The sequence below is a fragment of the Salvelinus alpinus genome, chromosome 5, assembly GCF_045679555.1.
Source record: "Salvelinus alpinus chromosome 5, SLU_Salpinus.1, whole genome shotgun sequence".
Taxonomy (NCBI): domain Eukaryota; kingdom Metazoa; phylum Chordata; class Actinopteri; order Salmoniformes; family Salmonidae; genus Salvelinus; species Salvelinus alpinus.
In genome coordinates, this window is record NC_092090.1 from 57,272,354 (window position 1) to 57,283,407 (window position 11,054).

Consider the following 11,054-nt stretch of genomic DNA (forward strand, 5'->3'; position numbering starts at 1 on the left):
CCTTATCGATAACAGCTGATGGTCCTCCTGGAATCCAAAGTTTTTTGACTCAATGGAGGAACGTATTCAGAGAAATTATGATTGTCTTGCTCGAGCTGTGCATGCAACTGGTTCACCTCTGATGCTCACAGGCAACATGTATTGGAAGAGATTTCTGAATGTTCTTCGCCAAGCATACACCCCTCCAACCAGACATGCTTTATCCACTAATTTGCTGGATGCCGAGTTCAACAGAGTTCAAGTGAAGGTCAAGCAAATCATAGAGAAAGCAGACTGTATTGCAATCATCGCTGATGGGTGGTCGAATGTTCGTGGGCAAGGAATAAGTAACTACATCAAATTAAATGTATTTATATAGCCCTTCTTACATCAGCTGATATCTTAAAGTACTGTACAGAAACCCAGCCCTAAAACCCCAAACAGCAAGCAATGCAGGTGTAGAAACACGGTGGCTAGGAAAAACTTCCTAGACAGGGCAAAACCTAGGAAGAAACCTAGAGAGTAACCAGGCTATGAGTGGTGTCCAGTACTCTTCTGGCTGTGCCGGGTGGAGATAACAGAACATGGCCAAGATGTTCAAATGTTCATAAATGACCAGCATGGTCAAATAATAATATTCACAGTAGTTGTCGAGGGTGCAACACGTCGTCAGCACCTCAGGAGTAAATGTCAGTTGGCTTTTCATAGCCGATCATTGAGAGTGTCTCTAGAGAGTTGAAAACAGCAGGTCTGGGACAGGTAGCACTTCCGGTGAACAGGTCAGGATTCCATAGCCGCAGGCAGAACAGTTGAAACTGGAGCAGCAGCACGGCCAAGTGGACTGGGGACAGCAAGGAGTCATCATATCAGGTAGTCCTGAGGCATGGTCCTAGGGCTCCGGTCCTCCGAGAGAGAGAAAGAGAGAATTATAGAGAGCATACTTAAATTCACACAGGACACCGGATAAGACAGGAGAAATACTCCAGATATAACAGGCTGACCCTAGCCCCCCAACACAAACTACTGTGCAGCATAAATACTGGAGGCTGAGACAGGAGGGGTCAGGAAACACTGTGGCCCCATCCGATAATACCCCCGGACAGGGCCAAACAGGCAGGATATAACCCCACCCACTTTGCCAAAGCACAGCCCCCACACCACTAGAGGGATATCTTCAACCTACCATCCTGAGACAAGGCCGAGTATAGCCCACAAAGATCTCCACCACAGCACAACCCAAGGGGGGGGCGCCAACCCAGATAGGAAGACCACGTCAGTGACTCAACCCAATCAAGTGACGCACCCCTCCTAGGGACGGCATGGAAGAGCACCAGTAAGCCAGTAACTCAGCCCCTGTAATAGGGTTAGAGGCAGAGAATCGCAGTGGAGAGAGGGGAACCGGCCAGGCAGAGACAGCAAGGGCGGTTCGTTGCTCCAGTGCCTTTCCGTTCACCCTCACACTCCTGGGCCAGACTACACTCAATCATAGGACCTACTGAAGAGATGAGTCTTCAATAAAGACTTAAAGGTTGAGACTGAGTCTCTCTCTCACATGGGTAGGCAGACCATTCCATAAAAATGGAGCTCTATAGGAGAAAGCCCTGCCTCCAGCTGTTTGCTTAGAAATTCTAGGGACAATTAGGGGGCCTGCGTCTTGTGACCGTAGCGTACGTGTAGGTATGTACGGAAGGACCAAATCAGAAAGATAGGTAGGAGCAAGCCCATGTAATGCTTTGTAGGTTAGCAGTAAAACCTTGAAATCAGCCCTTGCCTTAACAGGAAGCCAGTGTAGGGAGGCTAGCACTGGAGTAATATGATCAAATTTTTTGGTTCTAGTCAGGATTCTAGCAGCCGTATTTAGCACTAACTGAAGTTTATTTAGTGCTTTATCCAGGTAGCCGGAAAGTAGAGCATTGCAGTAGTCTAACCTAGAAGTGACAAAAGCATACTACATCTCCACCCCTCAACCAGTATTCTACAAGAGCACAGACACAACATACACACGTGTCTCTACATTGCAGATGAGCTGAAGACAGTTATCAATGACCTTGTACCACAGAAGGTATTTGCACTGGTGACAGGCAATGCTACGAACACGAAGGCTGCTTGGTCTTAACACTTCTCACGAGTCACCATCCCGGATCCGGGAGCACCCTCATCAGTAAAAAAGCTGACTAGCATAGCGCCACAAGTAAATACTAGCATCTAAATATCATGAAATCACAAGTCCAAGACACCAGATGAAAGATACACATCTTGTGAATCCAGCCATCATTTCCGATTTTTAAAATGTTTTACAGGGAAAACACAATGTATTTCTATTAACTAACCACGATAGCAAAAGACCCAACCGCTTATTTCCACCATTTTTTTTACTGCATAGGTAGCTATCACAAATTCGACCAAAAAAAGATATAAATAGTCACTAACCAAGAAACAACTTCATCAGATGACAGTCTGATAACATATTTATTGTATAGCATATGTTTTGTTTGAAGAATGTGCATATTTCAGGTATAAATCATAGTTTTACATTGCAGCCACCATCACAAAATCTCACCAAAGCAGCTAGAATAACTACAGAGACCAACGTGAATTACCTAAATACTCATAAAACATTTATGAAAAATACAGTGTACAGCAAATGAAAGACAAACATCTTGTGAATCCAGACAATATTTCAGATTTTTTAAGTGTTTTACAGCGAAAACACAATATAGCATTATATTAGCTTACTACAATAGCCTACCACACAGCCGCATTCAATCAAGGAACGTTAGCGATAGCGAATAAACCAGCAAAATATATTAATTTTTTCACTAACCTTCTCAAACGTCATCAGATGACAGTTCTATAACATCATATTACACAATACATATATGGTTTGTTCGAAAATGTGCATATTTAGCGGTACAATTCGTGGTTGAACAACGTGAATACTAGCCAAACTGCCCAAAATAATCCGGACATATTTCTGACACTCACATCATCTAATCAAATAACTAATCATATACTTTACTAAAAAATACAGGTTGGACAGCAAATGAAAGACACACTAGTTCTTAATGCAACCGCTGTGTTAGATTTTTAAAAATAACCTTATTACGACATACAGCTTACGTTACAGCGAAACAGCGCCCGAAATCTGGGCAGAATTTAGTCTAAACATTTTTTGACAGAAATACGAAATAATATCATAAATGGTTCCTACTATTTGATGAGCTTCCATCAGAATCTTGTACAAGTTGTCCTTTGTCCAGAATAATCGTAGTTTGGTTGTAGAATGCCCTCTTCATCTGTAGAATTAGCAACGAAAGCTAGCCATGTGGCGCAGCAGTGTCCAACGCACCATAACGCAAGACAAAGAAATTCCAGAAAATCGCAATCAACTGATATAAACTGCTATAAGTCGGTTTAATATAACTAGTTTGATGTTTTTAACACATATATCGAATAAAATCAGAGCCGGATATATCTAAGGCCTATAACGACAGCTTTTCAGAAAGCAATCCTGAGGTCTGTCTCGCGCCAAGACGAACGGTGAAAAGACTGCACCCACGGTTCCAAGAGCTCTTGTTCAGCCTCAGATCTAGCTAGACACCCCATTCCAATTCTCACTGCCTACTGACATCTAGGGGAAGGCGTATGCAGTGCATGTAGACCCATAGATTCCATGCAAATTTATAAACTGACCCTGGAACAGAGCCCTAGATTTCAGATTTCTCACTTCCTGACAGGAAGTTTGCTGCAAAATGAGTTCTGTTTTACTCACAGATATAATTCAAACGGTTTTAGAAACTAGTGTTTTCTATCCAATAGTAATAATAATATGCATATTGTACGAGCAAGAATTGAGTACGAGGCAGTTTAATTTGGGAACGATTTTTTACAAAGTGAAAACAGCGCCCCCCCATATTGACAAAAGGTTAAGTCCTACCCTCACATCACACCCATTGGCTGTGCTGCTCATGCATTGAATCTGCTCCTCAAGGACATCATGGCACTGAAAACAATGGATACGCTTTACAAGAGAGCCAAGGAAATGGTTAGGTATGTGAAGGGTCATCAAGTTATAGCAGTAATCTACCTCACCAAGCAGAGTGAGAAGAATAAGAGCACCACATTGAAGCTGCCCAGCAACACCCGTTGGGGTGGTGTTGTCATCATGTTTGACAGTCTCCTGGAGGGGAAGGAGTCTGCAAGAAATGTCCATATCACAGTCTGCTGTTATAGACAGCCCCATCAAGAGGATCCTCCTGGATGATGTATTTTGGGAGAGAGTGGTAAGCAGCCTGAAACTCCTGAAACCTATAGCAGTAGCCATTGCACGGATATAGGGAGACAATGCCATCCTGTTTGATGTTCAGACTCTGCTTGCAGATTGTTACAAATCCCTTTGGCCCGGCAGTCTAGGGGGGGTGGTCTCGAGACCCGTAACATAACTCATGCAAAGTGTAATAAGTAACGGTGAGAACGAAATAACCACGACAACTTAAATTCTACCGTCAAACTCAGGGTTTATTAGTAAACACACGGTAATGGGGGGGGGGGGGGGGGGGGGGGGGTCAGGTAAAGGGGCTGAGCTGGACCCAAGGAAAGAAATAAGCATCCAAAAACACCCCTAAGCTAGACTAGCCTATTTCAACAAAAGCTAACTAACTAACAAAAAATACAGTGGGTGGTCCGCCCAGTTCTAACTAGTGTATTTAACAAAGTTTACCTACGGGTAGTGTACGCCCATGGGCAAACTGTCTGGTTACCCCCTTTTCCCACTATCAAACAAACACTCAAACACCATAACAAACACAATACTCACAGGTGGGGACAAAGTGACATGTAGATGCTAAACCACACAAGAGATCTACAGACATATGGCATTTACAGAGAGATTGCTACACAAAGAGATCGAGCTCCCAAAAAAACAACTGACAGGGTTTTTAAACCAAGGGAAAGGGAGTGATTGATGACTGATTGGGGAATGATGATTGTCACCTGTGAGTAGGGGAGAAGGAGAGAAAAGAAATACACACAGAATACTTGTATCCGTAACACAGATGTAAGAGAAGAAATCCGTACCGCCCTGCCCACTTCACTGTTGCTCCAAGCAGAGGAAACTGCAGTTCTGAAATACATCAAAAGCGTGAAGACTTCTGCCTAAAGCCCATACGCGCCGCAACGTACATGTTGGACCCAAAGTCTGCTGGCAAGAGAATCCTGTCTGGTGCAGAGATCAACAAGGCCTATGGTGTCATCATTACCGTGTCTCGACACCTTGGCCTGGATGAGGGTAAGGTTCTTGGCAGTCTGGCAAAGTACACTTCCAAGCAAGGACTTTGGGATGGAGATGCTGTATTGCAGTCATGCCAACATATCTCATCAGCCACCTGGTGGAAGGGACTTTGTGGATCTGATGCTCTTTCCCCTGTTGCCTCCATCATCCTCCAAATCCCACCAACATCAACCGCCTCAGAGCGCAACTGGTCCTTGTTTGGGAACACACACACCAAAGCACGTGACAGGCTGACCAATACAAGGGTTAAAAAATTGGTAGCCATCCGGGCACATTTTTGGCTTTTTGAGCCTGATGACAAGCAATCCTCAACAAGGTTAGAAAGTGACAGTGAAGATGAGGCCTCAGAGTCTGATGTTCAAGAGGTGGACATTGAGGAGGTCCAGGGAGAAGACATGGAAGCCTGAGAGGAAGACAACCAAAGTCTTAGTTTTTAGACTATCATTTGTTGGTTCCGTTTTTCTGTGCTCCGTTTTATTTACTTAACAAATAAGGAACACTCAAAATGTGCACTTATAAATCATAACAATTTTAATCAAAATACAGCTGTAGACAGAAGTCAATGATCAAACATCACACATACAACTGATGTCTCTCATGAGTTCTGCCCCATAGGAAAAGTCCAAGTTGCTTTTATCATGCTTGTAGTCAACCCCCTGTGATGTCACTGCATACATCATTACCTGCTACTCCTCAGGCCAAACCCATGCATACACAGCTATACTAACTTGAAAGAGATACAATAGTTCCAGGCCTCAGCAGTAAATGTCCACTCCCACAAGTTGATTTATAGAGGTATGTCTGACTAGCCTCTTATCTCTTCTACTCCCCTGCAGGGCTCTTTGTTCATCTTTGTAATGCTTTCTCACAGACCCCATTTCTTTATAAGAGGCAGAGACTTAGAAAAGACTGGAACAATTCTAAAACCTTACAATGAATATATGTATTGTTAATCTGTAGTCTAGGACCCTATAAATGTAGAGGAGGAGGGGTCCCATAGCCCCTCCCCTTCTATTAATACAACATAAGAATAATCAATTATTATAATACATCAAACATTTGGTGCCCTATCATGACCCCAATTTGACCCCTTCACATTTTATGTTGAAAACGTTTTTGGGAGATGCGATGGATCATTGGGGATCATTCAATATTCCCTTTCTTTTGTTGTTCAGTGAAATCATCCCATGTGAAGAGTTAGCTCATTTAATTAAAGTTCAATTTGTAACTAAATCGTTTTTTTTATTTCTATTGGAAGGATTTAATCATTTGCAATTATGTCTACTTATGATAAGGTAAAAGGTTTATGTTTCTGTCTCCATATTATATGGTAAATATATCCAATGCAAAAAACATCTACATTTAAATGGGATTAATATTTATTAGCATATATTTCCGTTAATTCCCATAAATATTCCCGTTAATTCCCATGGAAAGTTTCCACCTCTGAATAATTGTGATATTGATGTCATCTCTCTCTTTCTCTCTCTCTCTGCAGAATGCAAGCACATCCACTGAGCTAAGAGAGATGAAGGGAAACCTCTCCCCTTGTTTCACTCCTAGCCTTTGAAAGCCCTATCTCTGTGGCAATTGAGACACATCTTCTGCCTCTTCTGTTTGAGACAAGACCCCTGAGAGTCTACTGATGTTTATTCATCTCTCTTTCTCTCTCTTTCTCTCTTTCTTTCTCTCTCCAAACACACACACACCTAGGCAAGGTCTGTTTCTTTGTCGTCACTTGTGACCTTTACCCTACCCAAAGTGAGGTAGTGGTAAAAAAATAATAATAGGTGTGTAAACTTCCAACACTTTCAATACATTTTTCTGCAAAAGGTGAGTAAACTGTACCGCAAAAAAAGTGTTTACTTGCGTTTACCCTCCACTACACCACTGCCTCCTCACTGTTGAGTCTGACCCGAAGATGAACTTTCTGCTGTCAACCTGCATTTACAGTCAACATGTTTATCCAGTGTTAGATTGTCACACCAAAGATAGATATCAAAGCACTTGAACAACTACAGTCAGGTTCATAATTATTGGCACCCTTGATAAAGATGTGCAAAAAAAGACTTTAAAAATTATACAAATACTGAGCTATGCTCCAAAAAATTGGGAAATTATATTAATTTATACAAATAATATTCCTCATAGAAAGAGATTTTGTCTAACAAGTAAATCTCAAAAGGATAAGGGTAAAAATTATTGGCACCCGTTTTCAATATCCCTTGCTAGGATAACGACACTAAGCCTTTTTCTTAAATGTTTTATGAGATTGGAGAACACGTTGGGAGGGATCTTAGACCATTCCTACATACAGAATCTTTCCAGATCCTTGATATCCTTCGTCTGCTCTTATGCACTGCCCTCTTCAATTCAAAACAGCTTTTCAATGGGGTTCAAGTCCGGAGACTGAGATGGCCATTGCCAAATGTTGATTTTGGGGTCAATTAACCATTTCTTTGTGGATTTTGATTAGTGCTTGGGGTTATTGTTAAATCTATTTTGCAACAAAGCATCCTTCACTCATGCTGCCAAACATACCCTTGTAAAACTGACCATCCTACCGATCCTCGACTTCGGCGATGTCATTTACAAAATAGCCTCCAATACCCTACTCAATAAATTGGATGCAGTCTATCACAGTGCCATCCGTTTTGTCACCAAAGCCCCATATACTACCCACCACTGCGACCTGTACGCTCTCGTTGGCTGGCCCTCGCTTCATACTCGTTGCCAAACCCACTGGCTCCAGATCATCTACAAGACCCTGCTAGGTAAAGTCCCCCCTTATCTCAGCTCGCTGGTCACCATAGCAGCACCCACCTGTAGTACGCGCTCCAGCAGGTATATCTCTCTGGTCACCCCCAAAACCAATTCTTCCTTTGGCCGCCTCTCCCTCCAGTTCTCTGCTGCCAATGACTGGAATGAACTACAAAAATCTCTGAAACTGGAAACACTTATCTCCCTCGCTAGCTTTAAACACCAGCTGTCAGAGCAGCTCACAGATTACTGCACCTGTACATAGCCCATCTATAATTTAGCCCAAACAACTACCTCTCCCCCTACTGTATTTATTTATTCATTTATTTTGCTCCTTTGCACCCCATTATTTCTATCTCTACTTTGCACATTCTTCCACTGCAAATCTACCATTCCAGTGTTTTACTTGCTATATTGTATTTACTTCGCCACCATGGCCTTTTTTTGCCTTTACCTCCCTTATCTCACCTCATTTGCTCACATTGTATATAGACTTATTTTTCTACTGTATTATTGACTGTGTGTTTGTTTTACTCCATGTGTAACTCTGTGTTTTTGTATGTGTCGAACTGCTTTGCTTTATCTTGGCCAGGTCGCAATTGTAAATGAGAACTTGTTCTCAACTTGCCTACCTGGTTAAATAAAGGTGAAATAAAAATAAATAAATAAGATTTGTCTTGCTGGTGTTACAGACATCACACTGCTATCTAAAAAGAAAATAACCCCATAATATCAAAGATCCACCACCATATTTTACTGTAGGTATGAGGTACTTTTCTGCGTATGCTTCTGTTTGTCAACGCCAAACACAGCACTGGTGTGTGTGGCCAAATAGCTCTATTTTCATGTCATCTTACCAAAGCAGGGTTCCAGTCCAAGTGCCAGTGCCATTTATCAAACTCCAGGCGGTGCAATGGCCAGATGACATGAAAATAGAGCTGTTTGGCTTTGAAAAACGTAAGCATATGAATAAAAGTACCTCATACCTGCGGTAGCCTAGTGGCTCAGAATGTTGGGCCAGTAACTGAAAGGTTGCTGGTTTGAATCCCTGAGCTGGCAAGGTAGAAAAAATCTGATGTTCTTCCCTTGAGCAAGGCAGTTAACCCTGAATAACAACTGCTCCCCAGGCACTGATGATGTGGATGTCAATTAAGGCAGCCCCCCACACCTCTCTGATTCAGAGGGGTTGAATGCAGAAGACACATTTTGGTTGAATGCATTCAGTTGGGTATCCCCTTTCCCTTGAATATGGTGGTGCATCTTTGATGTTATGGGGCTATTTTGCTTCCACTGGTCCTGGGGCCCTTGTTAATTATCATCAACTTGGGTGGCCAAATAAAAACACCCGCAGACCTCCAGTTGGGCAACCCTGGTGTAAAATACTAATATCATTTCACTTTTTTTTCTATACTTTTTTTGCTAATCTTTTTCAAGGGTACCAATAATTATATACCTGATTGTACATAATAATAATAATATAGATTGTGGTTTGACTATATTTTAGAATAGCACATACAGGCTGACCTGTAACTGTTGTAAGTGTAGAGCTAATGTCACGTTCCTGACCTTATTTCCTTTGTTTAGTATGTGTTTAAGTGGTCAGGACGTGAGCTGGGTGGGCATTCAGTGGCCAGCCATGAGCAACCAGAGCCTTCCGCCAGCCATGAGCAGCCAGAGCCTTCCGCCAGCCATGAGCAGCCAGAGCCTTCCGCCAGCCATGAGCAGCCAGAGCCTTCCGCCAGCCATGAGCAGCCAGAGCCTTCCGCCAGCCATGAGCAGCCAGAGCCTTCCGCCAGCCATGAGCAGCCAGAGCCGTCCGCCAGCCATGAGCAGCCAGAGCCGGCCGCCAGCCATGAGCAGCCAGAGTCGTCAGCCAGCCATGAGCAGCCAGAGCCGTCAGCCAGCCATGAGCAGCCAGAGCCGTCAGCCAGCCATGAGCAGCCAGAGCCGTCAGCCAGCCATGAGCAGCCAGAGCCGTCAGCCAGCCATGAGCAGCCAGAGCCGTCAGCCAGCCATGAGCAGCCAGAGCCGTCAGCCAGCCATGAGCAGCCAGAGCCGTCAGCCAGCCATGAGCAGCCAGAGCCGTCAGCCAGTCCGGAGCTGCCCCTCAGTCCGGAGCTGCCCCTCAGTCCGGAGCTGCCCCTCAGTCCGGTGCTGCCCCTCAGTCCGGAGCTGCCCCTCAGTCCGGAGCTGCCCCTCAGTCCGGAGCTGCCCCTCAGTCCGGAGCTGCCCCTCAGTCCGGTGCTGCCCCTCAGTCCGGAGCTGCCCCTCAGTCCGGTGCAGCCCCTCATCCCGGTGTTGCCCCTTAGTCCGGTGCTGTCCCTTAATCCAGGTGGGTTAATTTGGAGGGTGGCCATTGAGAGGAGGCTACGGAAGCGGGGATTGACTATGGTGGGGTGGGGACAACGTCCAGAGCCAGAGCCGCCACCGTGGACAGATGCCCACCCAGACCCTCCCCTATAGGTTCAGTTTTGCGGCCGGAGTCCGCATCTTGAGGGGGGGGTACTGTCACGTTCCTGACCTTATTTCCTTTGTTTAGTATGTGTTTAAGTGGTCAGGACGTGAGCTGGGTGGGCATTCTATGTTATGTGTTTCTATGTTGGGTTAATTGTATGGTTCTCAATCAGGGGCAGGTGTTTTACGTTTCCTCTGATTGAGAACCATATTAAGGTAGGCTGTTCTCACTGTTTGTTTGTGGATGATTGTCTTCCGTGTCAGTTTATGTACCACACGGGACTGTTTCGTTTTGTCTAGTCTGTTCCTGTTCGTGCGTTCTTCGTTTTATGTAAGTTCTCATGTTCAGGTCGGTCTACGTCGTTTTTGTAATTTATTCAAGTGTACTTCGTGTTTCGTCTTGTCTAAATAAATTCATCATGTATTCATCACCCGCTACATTTTGGTCCGATCCTTGCTCCTCCTCGTCCGAGGAGGAGAACGACTTAGACGCCCGTTACAGCTAATACACACAACTGTTAAAAGTCAACACACTGTATGTGTATTTAAAGCCCTACGTGTTATTATGTAT